At 44.8% G+C, this 16,013-nt stretch overlaps 1 non-coding gene across 1 annotated transcript; it reads right to left on the reverse strand.

The window, feature by feature from the left end:
• Positions 1–2,351: 2,351 nt before the first annotated feature.
• trnas-cga (transfer RNA serine (anticodon CGA)) lies at positions 2,352–2,425 on the reverse strand. Its single transcript has one exon. It is a non-coding gene; the product is annotated as a tRNA-Ser (tRNA).
• Between the last annotated feature and the right edge of the window lie 13,588 nt (positions 2,426–16,013).

The raw sequence follows: 16,013 nt of genomic DNA on the forward strand, positions 1-16,013 counted from the left end.
AAAAGGCAAAGGAATACACAATTAATGGGAGAACACTGAACGGTGTAGAGGAAGTGAGGGACGTTGGAGTGAATGTCCACAGATCCCTGAAGTAGCAGTGCAGGTCAATAAGCTGGTTCAGCAGGTAAATGGAATCCTTTCCTTTATTAACTGAGGTATAGAGTATTAGGGTGACCTGGTATCCATGGCAATAAGTCACTGACAGCTAACATTCAGGTGCAGCAAGCAATTAGGAAGGCTAATAGTATGTTAGCCTTTATCACAAGAGGATTTGAGTACAGGAGTAGTGAATTCTTGCTTCAATTGTATAGAACCTTGGTTAGACTGCACTTGGAGTATTGTGTGCAGTTTTGGTCCCCTTGCCTTAGGAAGGATATTATTGCCATAGATAGAGTGCAAAGAAGGTTCATCAGACTTGTTCCTGGGATGGTGGGACTGTCCTATGTAGAGAGATTGGGGAAACTGGGGCTGTATTCTCTGGAGTTTTGAAGAATGAGAGGTGATCTCATTGAAACCGAAAAAATATTTAAAGGACAGTCAGGGTAGATGCAGCTAAGATGTTTCCCCTGGTTGGGGAGTCGAGAACCAGGGGACGCAATTTCAAAATAAGGGGCATGCCACTTCGGACAGTTTTGAGGAGAAATGTTGTTACTCAGAGGGTTGTGAATCTTTGGAATTCTGTACCCCAGAGGGCTGTGGAAGCTCAGTCATTGAGTATGTTTAAAGCAGAGATTGACAGATTTCTAAATACAAATGACATAAGGGAATATGAGGAAAGTGTGGGGAAAAGGGCATTGAAGTGGATGATCAGCCATGATCATATTGAATGGTGGGGCAGGCTCGATGTGCTGAATGGCCAACTCCTGCTCCTATGTTCCTAACTCCACATTATCGATGAGACACAGCCTCAGGCCGACTTGTCGGGTGTTGCAAACAGATAACACTGCTTCTGATCTTCACCAGAATAGAGAGTGAGATGTAAAATTGATCATCAAACAGACTGTGAGAGAATACAACAGAATAAAACACATGGAGAGACACTGTGGAATAACAAATAGATTAGATTGGAATGTTGAATTATGATTGGAATGGATAAAACAGCAGATTAAATTGGGACAGAAAAGAGAAACTGATGGGAAGAAGGAAGAAAAGAAAGGATGGATCTGTTCACTTTTTTCAGTTTTTTCACTGGTCCATAAAAGCTGGATTAAAAAAAGATGCAAAAAACAGAGAATTTCACCAAAAAGGGAGATTAAATGCTGCCGAAACCTTGGATCGAAGGATGCCCCAACAGATCACCTGTTTAACTGTCTCCTCACTGGGGGATTTCAATCAATGAGCAATATTATTCTCTCCTTTTCTTTTGTTAAATGAAACCACAACTGTCACTTGGAGTTAATATCCCTGTGTTCCAACTCCTGAATAATGAAATTGTGAGTTTCGTGATATTTTCTGGACACATTTCCTGCTGAAAGAACTAAGAGCTCTTTTCTAATTTACACAATACTATATACACACTCATCAAGCCTCCGAAACTAGCATCCTTGGTGCTGCTCTCTCCTCCCAAACCTCATCTCATGAGACTGTTACATCATCACTCTGATTGTGGGAGGGGTTATTCCCACTGTTTTCAGCATTAACCCTTTACATCCTCATACTGCACTGTCTGTCCAAAAAAATCGGTGGAGGGAACTTGAATTATCAAAACAGCAACAGTTGCCAGTTGAAAATCAACTCAACCCATCAGAGAGAGACTGTCAGAGAACTTCCTGCATCCAGTCCTGACCCTGTCACATGAAGCAGCTGCTCACCCAGACCCCACTCTCATCAACACTGAACATTTTTACTGAGACCCTTCAAATACTGTTTATAAAAGGCCGCAAAGATCAAAGTTCACACAGTTGTATTAAATACAACAAAGTTTAATATCTTCTCACCGTTTCTCGGTAACCACATGAGACTTAGGTTTTCTTATTTGGTTCCTTTGGTTTTTCTTGTTCCTGACTGACAAATATTTCAAACCTCAGATAAACCCTCCCACTTGCGTCATGTCCCAGTCTCGGTTAAAAGCAACACATAATGACACAAACACTCTCCTTCAGTGAGATTAATATCAAGCTGTTTTCCAAGTTGAATGGAACTGTGAACAAATTTATGTCAAAGAAGTTAACTTTGATGTGTGAGCACTGAAATTCTGTCCAAGGAGAAACAGCCATTCCAAACTCATATCCTTCACAAAGGCTGTTTTTTTATGTGATTGAATTTCATCAAGTATTTTGAATTAAAGTTCACAACACACAGATGTCAGTGTTGATAATGAAACTTTTCAAGTATGTTGCAACTGTGAAATAAGGCTCTGTTGGGAGTTGAACCCAGGATCTCCTGTTTTCGAGACAGGTGCTTAAACCAAATAAGCTACAGAGCCAGATCACGGATGTGTGTGCAATTGAAATCAGAGGAAGGCCTTGTAGATAGTGGGCAGGCTTTGGCGAGTCAAGAGCTGAGTTTGTCACGGCAGTGTTCCCAGCCTCTGACTCGCTCTTGTAGTTGTTGCTGCAGTTGGAATTGTAACAGAAAACCGTCTGTCTCGGAAGACGATGGGCTACACCCGGGGTGTACGTCACTTCTGTGTGAAACATCGTTTGTTGTGGCTGTAGAGGATGACTCGTGAGTGACAATCCCTTCCGCAGCTGGTACAGATGAATATCATTGGCCCGAGGTCGACTGATAATTTTTCCTTCCTCTGAGCTCTCTTTCCCACCATCTGGTCATTTCTTTTGTCCTCTGCTTTTCCCATGGTCTTCCTGAATGCCTTTCTCCAGGAATTCCAGTCAGCAGGAAGGTCTTCCCATGCATTGACTCCAATCCCAGTCAGCTTGAGATCTCGCTTTGCAGATGTCCTTGTGTCACAGATGTGGGTGACCTGTTGGTCTCGTGCTGATAGCAAGCTCACCACAGAGCGTGTCTTTGGCAAAGCGACCGTCATCCATTCAGCACACATGACTCAGTCAACAGAGTCACCGCTGACTCAAGAGGGCAAACATGCTGCGGATCCCTGCACGCTGGTGTACTGCTGCATTCGGCACTCTGTCCTGCCAGGAGATGCCCAATATCCATCTGAGACAGTGGAGGTGGAAGCTGTTCAGCTGCTTTTCTTGGCTTGTATAAGTTGTTGATGCTTCTCTACTCTAAAGGAGGGTGCTGAGAACACAAGCCTGTTACACGCGGAGTTTTGTATTTTCGATCAGTTTGCTGTCGGTTCACACTCGTCTTCTCAACTTTGACATGACAACTGCAGCATTGACAATCCTGGTGCTGATTTCAGTATCAAGGGACAGATTGCTGGTGATTGTTGATCCAAGGTATGTGAAGCTGTTGACAACCTTCAAAGTGAGCCTGTCGATGTTGATGGAAGGTGGAGTCTCTCGTCCTGGCCCATAACTTTGATCTTCCTGATGCTGATCGTCAGTCCAAACTCCTTGCAGGCCAGGGAGAACCGATATACAAGCTGCTGTTAATGAACTTCATTATGGGATGTCAGCACAGCGTCATCAGCAAAGAGCAACTCACAGACCAAGAACTGACTCATTTTGGTCTTGGTGCGCAGTCTTGCCAAGATGAACAGCTTGTCATCAGCTCTGGTATGCAGGTGGACACCCCCATCTGAGTCACTGAAAGTTTAAAATAGCAGCATGGAGAAGAATATGCCAATTGTAAAGGATGTGAGCTGTGAGGAGGTTACAAGGAGGCTTCCAGGGGACTTGGACAGGATAAGTGAATGAAATGACAGATGGAATATAATGTGAATAAGTGTGAAGTTATCCACTTTGGTAGAATAAACAGAAAGACAGAATATTTCTTAAATGGTGAGAGGTTGGGAAGTGTTGATGTCCAAAGGGACCTGGGTGTCCTTGTTCATGAGACACTAAAAGCTCGCATGCAGGTGCAGCAATCAATTAGGAAGGCAAATGGTATGTTGGCCTTAACACGAGGGGTCATGAGTACAGGAATAAAGATGTCTTGCTGCAATTGTATAGAGCCTTGGTGAGATTGTGCTGGAGTATTGTGTACAGTTTTGGTTTCCTTATCTAAGGAAGGATAGACTTGCCACAGAGGGAGTGCAACGAAGGGTCACCAGACTAATCCCTGGGATGGTGGGATTGTCTTATGAGGAAACTGGACTTGTATTCCTTAATGTTTCATTTAAAAGGCCATTTAAAACTGAGATAGGGTGGAATTTCTTCACTCAGAGGGTGGTGAATCTTTGGAATTCTCTACCTCAGGGGTTTGTGAAAGTTCAATCATTGAGCATGTTCAGGACAGAAATTGATAGAAATCTTGATACTCATGACATCAAGGGATATGGGGAGAGCGCGGGAAAGTGGTGTTGAGGTAGATGATCAGCAAGGATGTAATTGAATGACAGATCAGGCTCGACAGGTGAAACTGCCTCCTCCGACGTTCTGAAGAGAGTTTGCACCAGGACACAGCCCTTTTTTACCCCACTGCTGATCGTGAAAGTGTCTGATGTTGCTCCATTGTAACTGACGGAACTGTGCATGTTCTCGTGGGAAGAAGAGATGACGCCCAAGAGTTCAGGAGGGCAGCCTAGTTTCCACAGCAGTTTGAAGAGTCTGTCTCTGCTAACAAGATCGAAGGCCTTGGTGATGTCTATAAAGACAATGTAGAGTGGTCTGTACTGTTCACAGTACTTCTCCTGTAACTGCCGAAGTGAGAAAATCATGTCGACCGTCGATCTACCAGCTCTGAAGCTGCACTGAGACTCAGCATAGATGTGTGATGACAGGGTCTGCAATCTGGTCAGAGCAATGTGAGCAAAGACCTTCCCCACAATACTTAGCAAGCAGATGCCTCGCTAATTGCTGCAGTCACTGCGATTCCCCCTTATTGTTGTACAAGGTGACAATGTTTGCATCACGCATGTTTAGAGGCGCAGATCTCCCCTTCCAACAGAGACACAGAAGTTCATGGAGATGCTGCAGCAGAGCTGCTTTTCCACTTTTGATGATTCCAGGTGGAGTACCATCATTTCCCAGGGCTTTACCACTGGCAAGACGGTCAATGGCCTTGTTGAGCTCTACTATGGTGGGGTCACTGTCCAACTCCTCCACGACAGGGAAGACTGGAATGGTGCTGAGAGCTACTTCAATGACAATGTTCTCCGTTATGTAGAGTTCAAGGTAATGCTCCACTCACCTTTCCATCTGCTTGTTAGGTTCAGTGATGATCGTCCCTGTCTTTGTCTTCAAAGGTGCTGATTTAGTTACTGCTGGGCCCGTTGCTTTCATAATTTTTTTTTTATTCATTCATGTGATGTGGTCATCACTGGCTAAGCCAGCATTTATTGCCCATCCCTCATTTCCCTTGAGAATGTGATGGTGAGCTGCCTTCTTGAACCGCTGCAGTCTGTGTGAGGTAGGTACAGCCACAGTGCTGTTAGGAAGGGTGTTCCAGGATTTTGACCCAGCGACAGTGAAGGAAAGGCGATATAGTTCCAAGTCACGATAGTGTGTGGCTTGGAGGGGAACTTGCAGGTGGTGGTGTTCCCATGAATTTGATGCCCTTGTCCTTCTAGTTGGTAGAGGTTGCGGGTATGGAAGGTGCTGTCTAAGGAACCTTGGTGTGTTGAATTCCTTCATATGTCCCTCTAGCATCCCCCAGATTCAGCGGCAGATTGGATGCTGTTGCAGAGCTTTAACCAGTATTGATTGGTGCAGTGCTGAGCAGTCTGCAGAGACTTGTTTCTGGCAGCTCTGAGAGCATCTAGAGTTTGTTTGCTGGGGACTTGTTTGTAGTTCATGAGGGCTCTCTTCTTAGTTGCAGTAACTGACTCCATTTCAGTCCAATAAGCCTCAAACCAGTCAGCATTCCTCCCATCTCTTTTCCTATACACAGTGAGTGCAGAGTTATAGATGGTGGCGTGCAGATGATTCCACTTTGACACTGCACTGAGGCCTTGGGTGTTTTCTGAAAGAGCCTGATCGAGGATGTTGAGGAACTCCTGGGTCCTTTCTGGGTCAGTGGTTCGGCTAGAGTTGATCCGAGAACGACCTTTCTTCTTGGATGGATGAAGCTTCCTTGGCTGAAGCCTGACCTTGTTGCACACCAGTGAGTGGTCACTGTCACAGTCAGCGCTGTGATAGCTGCGTGTGATGAGGATATTGCTGAGGGTGGTACGTCCGGTGATGATAAGGTCTAGCTGGTGCCAGTGGCATGATCTCGGACGTCTCCAGGACACCTTGTGGCACAGCTTGACCTGGAAGTAGCTGTTCATCGCACAGAGTCCATGGTGGCAGCATAGCTCCAGAAACCTCTGTCCATTTTTGTTCATCTTGCTAATCCCCTGGTTCCCTATGCTCATTGGCCAAGCTGTAGTCAGTACCCAAGCTTGCGTTGAAATCCCCGAGAAGATACAGTCCCTCGGTGCTGGGAATTCTACTGATGGCAGTGTCAAGTGTCTCATAGAATTGATCCTTGACATCTGGGGTGGAGGTGAGTGTCGGGACATAGATGCACATGAGATTAACTGGGCCCGCGCTTGTTGACAAGTGAAGGGTAAGAAGTCTCTCTGAGCCAACTATGGGGGGTTCACTCATTGCAAGTAGCGTGTTTTTTTACTGTGAGACCCACTCCATGCTCACGAGTTGCCTCTTGGGCTTTCCCCTGCCTGAAGAAGGTGTAATGTTTCTCTTTGAGGGATCCACTTTGAATGAGTCTAGTTTCTTGCAGCACAGCAATGTCCACATTGAGCCTTGTGAGTTCCTTGTCAATCACAGCTGTCTGGTGTGTGTCATCAACCTGCAGAAGGTTGTCAGTAAGGCCAGGACACATGGTCCTTACATTCCAGCTTGTGATGCGAAGCACTGGTGTCTTCTTTGCTGAGTTTGTCTTGCCTGGTGCATAGATTATCAATCCGCCAGTTGAGAGATATCTCTCTCAGCTGCAAGCACCCATTGAAGCAAGTAGGTCGTGGCAGGACAGCACCTAACTGACTGGGGGCTGCACAGCTTGGAGTAGGTGGTAGTTCTCCAATGAGACGCGATGATCTCTCCCACTGTCAAAAGTAACCCCTGGTGCTCATACTCTACACCAATTGAGTGAGAGCTTATAATCGGTAACTGTTTCTTCCCATGTTTTGCTAATGTTTAACCACGAAGCTGGAGTGTCCTCTCCAGGGCACAGGCCTGGGCAAATAGTATGGAGACACTGAGCATCAGGACCCCCTCTCAGCATTGCTAGTATTGTCCAAAGGAAAGGTAAAAAACAGTACTGTTTGGTACCAGCTCTGCTGTCGGAGTTGCTGGAAAACTACCTGATAAGTAACAGGTAACCGCCTACGGGACTCCACTCCGGATTTACTGTCCAGGTTTACTCCCTAAGCCTTCTTCTCTCTCAAGACACCCACAGGGAAGTGAGACATTTTGCCCATAGATGGGGCTCTGTTCTTTGGCATCAGGATGGAACCACACGCCAGTGGGCCTGCATGACATGCACAAGGATATCACACACTGCCCCATCCCTGTGACAGCTCAGAGAGATACCCTGATGATAATATACCCCACAGGAAAATCACAAACAGCCCCCTCCCTAGGACATCTCAGGGTCAGATACTGCACACACTGCAACAACAGTGACATTACTGGATTAGTCCCTCCATTCTGAATCACCCTACTTTATGCTTTCCGTCTCTCAGCTAATTTTGTATCCACGCTGCCACTGCCTCCTTAATCCCATCTGCTCAAATTTTGTTAACAAGTCTATTTTATGGTACTTTTTCAAACACAATTTTGAAGTGCAGACACACACCATCAACCCCACCACCCTGGTCAACTCTCTGTGAAACGTCATCAAATAAATTAATTCATTAATTAATTCATACACAATCTTCTGTTAACCAATCTGTTCTGGCTGTCATTTATTAGCCCATGTTCGACCAAGTGCCAGTTAATTTTCTCCTTGATAATTGTCTCTAAAAGTTTCCCCACCACTGACATTAGACGATCTGGTCTGTAGTTCCTGGGTTTATCTCTCTTTTTAAACAGGGCTGTAAAATTAGCAATCCTTGCAGACTTATCTTTCAGTTCTGGAAAGTCTATTGTGGACAATCTCTTTGGGCTGACTTTAACCAATTAAAGCAACAGGATACTTGATTAATAAGTCCAGAACTTTTATTGAGAGTAAAATAGTACTTAATAATTGGAAGTAAAATTATCTTGAACAAACTTGGGGAATATAACTTTACAGCTCCAGCAGGTGTGTGGACTGGTCGAGCTTGGTCTCAGAGTGTCACGGTCCTCTTCAGGTGGAGAACTTGGTCGATGATCTGAGCCTTTACCCCTGAGGTCTTCTCGTGTTCCTGCACACTGAAACCTGACAAAATCCCTACTTTTAACCCCTGGATGGCCATCACACCACCTTGTAAAATAATAATTGGTCTGAGCTGTTGCTAGGTACATTTAATTAATGATGTCTTCCACTAACAGCCAACTGTCCTCAGAATCTCAGACATGAGTACAATGGAGTGGTTTCACACTGTCTCCCAATCTGATCTGAAACAAGTTTCCTATTCATTAAATCGAGACTCTTGAAAATGCTGGAAATACTCAGCAGGTCTGACAGCATCTGTGGAGAGAGAAACAGAGTTAACGTTTCAGATCTGTGATCTTTCATCAGAACTGGGCTGAAATTGTCTGAGGGACTGAGATTGTGGAATCAATTTCAGGGTCAAAAACATAGTACTCTGCAAGGAAAGGAAGATGGTGATTATTAAGTATCGTGCAAGAATATAGATGCTTTTACATTATTTGAATCAACATTGATTTAAACTTTGTGCTCACGAAACCTATCTTTTGATCAAAATGACATTGATAACAATGGAAAAAGCAACACATGCATTTCACGACCACAGGACTTTGTAAAGCCTTTTACAGCCAATGAAGGACTTTCCAAGTGTTGTCACTGTGCAGTACAATACAATACCCGACAAGAAGGATATTTCACATTCGAGTCACGCAAGTCCCAGGCAATGACCTTCTGAAACAAGAGAGAATCTAACCCTCTCCCCTTGACATTCAACAGCATTACGATTGCTGAATCCCCCACGATCAACATCCTGGGGGTTACCATTGACCAGAAAATGAATTGCAGTAGCCATATAAATATCATGGCTACAAGAGCAGGTCAGACACTAGGAATCCTGCGGCAAGTAACTCACCTCCTGACTCCCCAAAGCCTGTCCCCTATCTCCAAGGCACAAGTCAGGAGTGTGATGCAATACTCTCCATTGCCTGGATAGGTGCAGCTCCAACAACACTTAAGAAGCTCAACATCATCCAGGACAAAGCAGCCCACTTGATTGGCGCCTGATTCACTATATTCACTCTCTCTATCACCAACACACAGCGTGCACCATCCACAAGATGCACTGCAGCAACGCAGCAAGCCTCCTTACACAGCACCTTCCAAACCCGTGACTTCTATCACCTAGAAGGACAAGGGCAGCAGATGCATGTGAACACCACCACCTGCAATTTCCCCTTTGCCACACACCATCCTGGAATTGAAACTATATCACCGTTCCTTCACTGTGGCTGAGTCAAAATCATGGAACTCCCTTCCTAACAGCAACACATCGACTGTAGTGGTTCAAGAAGGCAGCTCACCACCACCTTCTCGAGGGAATTAGGGATGGGCAATAAATGCAATAAATAAAAATAAAATCAATAAAAAAGACAATAATCCCCAAAAGTAGAAAATCCATATGAAAATGAAAATATAATAAAGCACAGTCAGCATAGATTTCACAAAGAAAGTTTTGATTAACCTTATCTTTGAAGAATCAACAGCAAGAGTAATACAGCAGATGTAGAAGAGTTTAAGTTAATAAAGCCTCATCCTTTTAAGTGCTTGAACCAACAAATTGTGGGTTAACAAACAAGCACACTAACTGACAGAGCTGGGTGTTGTTCTTTCTAGATTCCCCGAAAGCAGGGTGTCAATGAGTTAAATCTTCAGTTTGCTGCAACCAGAATAGCCATTGTCCACGATCAGTTTTACTGTTATAAATAAAGGGTGGAACATTCATTGTGAATCTATAGAAACAGTCTGGTCCTGCACACTGCAGACACATCCACGTCATCACCAACCAGCTCCCCATTAATTGATGCAGTTATTTGACTTTTCCCCATTCGCTCCATGGAATTAATTTTGAAAGATTTTAAATTCCAAGAAGTTTTGTTAATATTCAGCCCTTGAGAAGAAATCATTCCCTGGCCACAGTGGAGAGAGCATTGAATATAAAACAGTAGACTACCAGGTAACACAGAGAAAACTCATCAGCTAATCTAGAATTACTTAGTTTTCTTATTTTTGCTCTTGCTATTCGGTTTTTCATCATTTTCAGCTCCTGACTGTGGATATTATTGTGATTAAATGTGAAAAGATGCACTGTGTCTCAGCCCCGGTATATTGGCTCTTTCTCTGTACAGTGCTGTATACACTCAGATACTGACAGTGTCTCTCCCTGCCTCAATTTTCCAGCCCTGACGGTGCAGAAAGCGCTGCTCAAAGTTACACATTCTGACTGTTTGCAGTTGATTAATGAGAGATTATTAACGTATCCTTCTGCAGTGCTGCCTCGATTAATAACAGCAGATCGAAGTCACATTTCAGATACAGAAACAGACGCATCAATTATTCACTCTTTCCCAGAGTGAGTGAGGCCGGGACAAGCAGCAACATTCCAGCCCCACGCTCTGCAATTACCCAGCACCAGTGGAAAGCAGTGAATACAGATTCAATCAGTGGGTTAATGTCCATGACAGGGATGCAAGATTCCACGGCCCAGGACAAACATCCCCATATACCGAGAACAAGCTCAGGAAAACCAGGGGGAGTTAATATCCCAATCACTGAGCATTCCAGTCACATTGAACAAGTTCCTGAACTGAGTGAACCTTTCAAAGTACAGAAGTGATGACGAGGTGAAAAAGGTCTGAACAGTTGAGGTGACTGAGCGGTTTCAGCTTCTCTGTTAAGGTTGCAGCTTTCACTGGAGGCATGTGTTTAAATCCCACTTCTGACAACTTAATTTTCAGTTACTTTACAGAGTTTCCTTGAAGGTTTGAGGTGGCGTAAATACTGAGGAACTGTTTCTAACTGCTGAACGGTCAATAACCGAAGGTTACAGATTTAAAGTGACTCACAAAACCAGAAGGAACATGAGGAAAAATTCCTTTCTGCAACATGTGGTTAGCATTTCAGTTATGTGGATAGATTGGAGAAGCTGGGGTTGTTCTCCTTAGAGAGGAGATTTGATAGAGGTGTTCACAATCATGAGGGGTCGTGACAGACCCGATAGAGAGAAACTGTTGGTAGAAGGATTGAGACTCAGGTAAAAGCTGTGGCTCAGTTGGTCACACTCACTTCGAAATCACAAGCTTCTGGGTTCAGATTTCACAGCTGACACTCCAGTACAGCACTGAGGGTGTTGAAGGTGCTGCCTTTCAGGTGTGATGTTAAACCAAGACCTGGTCTGCATGTTTGGGTGAATGTAAAAGATCCCATGCTGCAATTTCAAACAAGTGAAGAGCAATTCTCCCTGGTGTTGTGATCAATATTTGTCCCTCAATCAGATCAGTTGGCCATTATCACATTGCTGTTTGTGGGTATTAGCTGCTGCATTTCTGACATTACAACAGTGATTACACTTCAAAAGTATTTCATTGTCCACAAAGTGCTTTGATATATCCAGTGGTCAGGAAAGGTGCTATATAAATGCAAGTCTTTTCTTTCTATATCATAACACATTACTGTGTAAAAAATGGTTCTTCATGTCACCTCTGGTTCTTTTGACAATCACCTGATATCTGTGTCCTCTGCTTACTGACCCTTTTACCACTGGAAACAGTTTCTCCTTATTTAAAGTATTGAAAAACTCCATGATTTTGAACAAATGTGTCAAATCTTTTCTGAATTTTCTCTGCTGCAAGGAGAACAACCCCAGCTTCTCCAATCTCTCCACATAACTGAAATCCCTCACCCTGCTACCATTGTGGTAAATCTCTTTTTTATTCTTTCATGGGATGTGGGCACTGCTGACACAATGTGATTCCTGTCAACGGAGCGGCCCGCTGACATCATCGGAGAGCGCCAAGCTGCACATAGGCACAGCTACATCTTGCCAGGATTAAGTGGCACATGTACAGGATGATGTCATGGCTCAGCACCAACATCATCGCATATCCGCCCATGGTCCATCTTCGCACATTCACGCTAAAGCGTCATCGGGTATCCAGCCTCTCACTCAGCTGAAGGAAGCGGCTGAATGGGAGACTTTGAGGTTGGAGCTCTCCCCCCTCGGCCTTGACGCTTCTTCTCCTCAACTGCTCGCTCTCCACCTCGCTGCTCCCCTGGATGATTGTTCCCCGCTCGCGTCACCCAGCTCTCCTGCCACTCGCTCCCAGCCCCCCAACCCCCACTGCAGCCATTAGCTCTAGGCCATGCCACTTCCCTCCTCTTGGCCACTCGTTCTTCACTCCTACGTCACACTTTATGAGAGGCATAGATAGTGTAGATAGCCAGAGTCTGTTTCCCATGGTAGGGGTGACTAAAACTAGAGGGCATAGATTTAAGCTAAGAGGGAGGAGGTTTAAAGGGGGTCAAAGGGGTAAATTTTTCACAGAAAGAATAGTGGGTATCTGGAATGAGCTGCCTGGTGGAGGCAGGAACAGTAGTCACATTTAAGAGGCATCTGCACAGGTACTTGAATGAGCAAGGCATGGAGGGATATGGAATTAATGCAGGCAGGTCGGATTAGTATAGATAGGCATTATGGTCGGCATGGACGCGGTGGGCCGAAGGGCCTGGTTCTATGCTGTGTGACTCTATGACTCTCTGTGACTCCTGTTAATTGTTTAATTATCCACCACCATTCAGGACTGGATGTGACAGGTCTGCAGAGCTTTGATCTGATCTGTTAATTGTGAGATTGCTTAGCTCTGTCTATTGCATGCTGCTTCCGCTATATGACATGCAAGTAATTCTGTGTTGTCGCTTCACCAGGTTGACACCTCATTTTTAGGTCTGCTTGGTGCTGCTCCTGACATGCCCTCCTGCACACTTCATTGAACCACTATTGCTCCCTTGGCTTGATGGTAATGGTAGAGTGATGGATATGCCAGGCCATGAGGTAACATATTGTGTTTAAATACAATTCTGCTGCTGCTGATGGCCCACAGTGCCTCATGGATGCCCAGTTTTGAGCTGCCAGATCTGTTCATTTCTTCCCTCAGATATAAATGAAAAAAAAATTCTGAAGAAATGCATGAACTAAATAAAAAGGAGAGAGAAATAAATACTGACAAAATAGATGTCAGCATTTGGAAGGTAAAAAGATTTCAGTTTTATTATTGATGAGTGAGAGGAATATATCACACTTTGGGGCTTCTGGAAGTGGATTTGCTGTATCAGAGTAGAAGTACTGTATCAGGCCTTGTTAGCTCAGTTGGTAGAGCATGAGACTTTTAATCTCAGGGTCTTGGATTTGAGACCCTTGTTGTGTGGTTGTTCTTCCCTTTTTCAGTCTTCATCGGCAGAGATTTCAAGGAGTGTTTGAAATTAAATTCAACAACATCACCAGATTTCAACCCCCCCCCCGCCTTGCCCCCATCCCAGTGTAGTTGACAGGACCCTCAACCTCTGCCTTCCCCCTTCCCCTCCCTCCCAGAACTGCGACAGGGTTCCCCTTGTCCTCACTTTCCACCCCACCTGCCTCCACATCCAAAGGATCATCTTCCACCATTTCCACCACCTCCAGCGTGATGCCACCACCTACCTCATCTTCCCCTCCCCTGTCAGCATTCCGAAGGGATCGTTCCCTCCACGACACCTTGGTCCACTCCTCCATTATCCCTGACACCGCGTCCCCTTCCCAAGGCACCTTCTCATGCAATCGCAGGAGATATAATACCTGCCCTTTTCCCTCCTCTCTGCTCATTATTTAAAGCCCAAACACTCCTTTCAGGTGAAGCAGCGATTTACTTGTACTTCTTTCAATTTAGTGTACTGTATTCGCTGCTCACATTGCAGTCTCCTCCAAATTGGGGAGTAAAAAGCAGATTATGTCGAACACCTCTGCTCAGTCCGAAAGCATGACCCCGAGCTTCTGTTTCCTTGCCGTTTCAACACTCCCCCCTGCTCTCATGTCAACATTTCTGTCTTGGGCCTGTTCCAGTGTTCCAGTGAACATCTTCATGGAAAGAACAATCTTACACGCCAGCTCAAATGTTGGATTTTGTATGTTAAGTATCTTTTCTCATCCAAAGATTACACTATCAATCATTCACCACTCTGTCTTCTCCTGAATTTCGAGTTCAAATTTGTTTGTGAAGTTGAGTGACACGTTAAGACAGCACAGTCTTTGTCTTTGTGAAGGAAGTGATTTCAGAATGGCTGTTTGAAACTGTCCCTCCTTGCACAGAAATTCAGTGCAAATGCTCAAATCACCCACAATTTCTTTGTGAGAAATTTGTTCACAATTGCATTCGACATGGAAACCGCCTCAACATTAATCTCACTGAAGGAAAGTGTGACTGTGTTGTTTGTTTCAGAGTGTTGGTGCCGTTATGTGTCGCTCTTAACCAAGACTGGGACACAACGCAAGGTTTATCCAAGGTTGGCATATATTATCATTCAGGAGCAAGAAAAATCAAAAGGAACCTAACAAGAAAACCCAGTCTCCAGATGTGAGAATCTGTAGATCCGCTTTGGGAAAATGAATCAGAGCAGAATGAAGGGTGAACTGTCCGACTGCCCAGAAGAGATGAAGACACAGCTCAGTCAGCACATTCCCCTGGTTTATGATGCTGGAACATTCCTCACACAGAAATTATTCAACCCGATGACAAACGTGCTTACAGCCGATAATTTATTAAGATAATTTTTTTTTGAGCTACAACACAAACAGCTACTCGACAATGTGGAAAATTGCCCAGGTGTGCCCTGTCCATAAAAAAAAGCAGGACAAATCCAATCTGACCAATTACCGCCCCATCAGTCTACTATCAATCATCAGCAAAGTGATGGAAGATGTCATCAACAGTGATATCAATCACCACGCATTTAGCAATAATCTGCTCATCGATGCTCAGTTTAGATTCCGCCAGGGCCTCTCGGATCCAGGCAAACATTTGGAAGCTGGAGTATAATGTGGGAAACTGTGAGGTTATTCACTTTGGTAGTAAGAACAGATAAATTAAATATTATTTAAATTGCGAGAGACTACAGAATGCTGAGGTATAGAAGGATCTGGTGTCTTCGTACATGAATCACAAAAAGTTAGCATGCAGGTAGATGAAATAATTAGGAAGGCAAATGGAATGTTACCCTTTATTACAAGGGGAATGGAGTATAAAAGGAGAGAAGTCTTGCGACAAATGTACAGGGTGTTGGTGAAACCACACCTGGAGTACGGCGTACAGTTTTGGTCTCCTTATTTAAGGAGGGATATACTTGCATTGGAGGCAATTCAGAGAAAGAGGTGGGCAACTGTCTCTTCCCCACCACAGCCACCTCGAGGGCATTGTGCGGAGGGGGTGAGACTTCGGGCGTGCAGGAAGGATCTGATGGGGAGGGCTCTTCTCACCACCAGCCAAGTTTCATCTTGGTCCTTGTGTGAAAGTTCTGGTGATGAGGCATTCCGCCAAATGACTTTGGCAGTTTGCTCGGGGAACCATCCGACTGGATCCACCATCTTCTTTTCCTGTAGGGCCTTGAGGACATTCCGTGCAGACCACTACCTGAAGGATTGGTGGTCAAAGATGTTTTTCCACAGAAACTTTCCCACGAAGGATAGGTGGTACGGCATGGTCCAACTGGATGGAGCATTCCGCGGCAATGTGACCAGGCCCATCCTTCACAACGCTGGGGACAGATAGAACCTCAGCACGTAGTGACACTTGAAGATTGTGCACTGGGGATCTGCGCACAGCTTG

Source organism: Heterodontus francisci, unplaced genomic scaffold (assembly GCF_036365525.1).
Source record: "Heterodontus francisci isolate sHetFra1 unplaced genomic scaffold, sHetFra1.hap1 HAP1_SCAFFOLD_51_1, whole genome shotgun sequence".
Classification (NCBI taxonomy): domain Eukaryota; kingdom Metazoa; phylum Chordata; class Chondrichthyes; order Heterodontiformes; family Heterodontidae; genus Heterodontus; species Heterodontus francisci.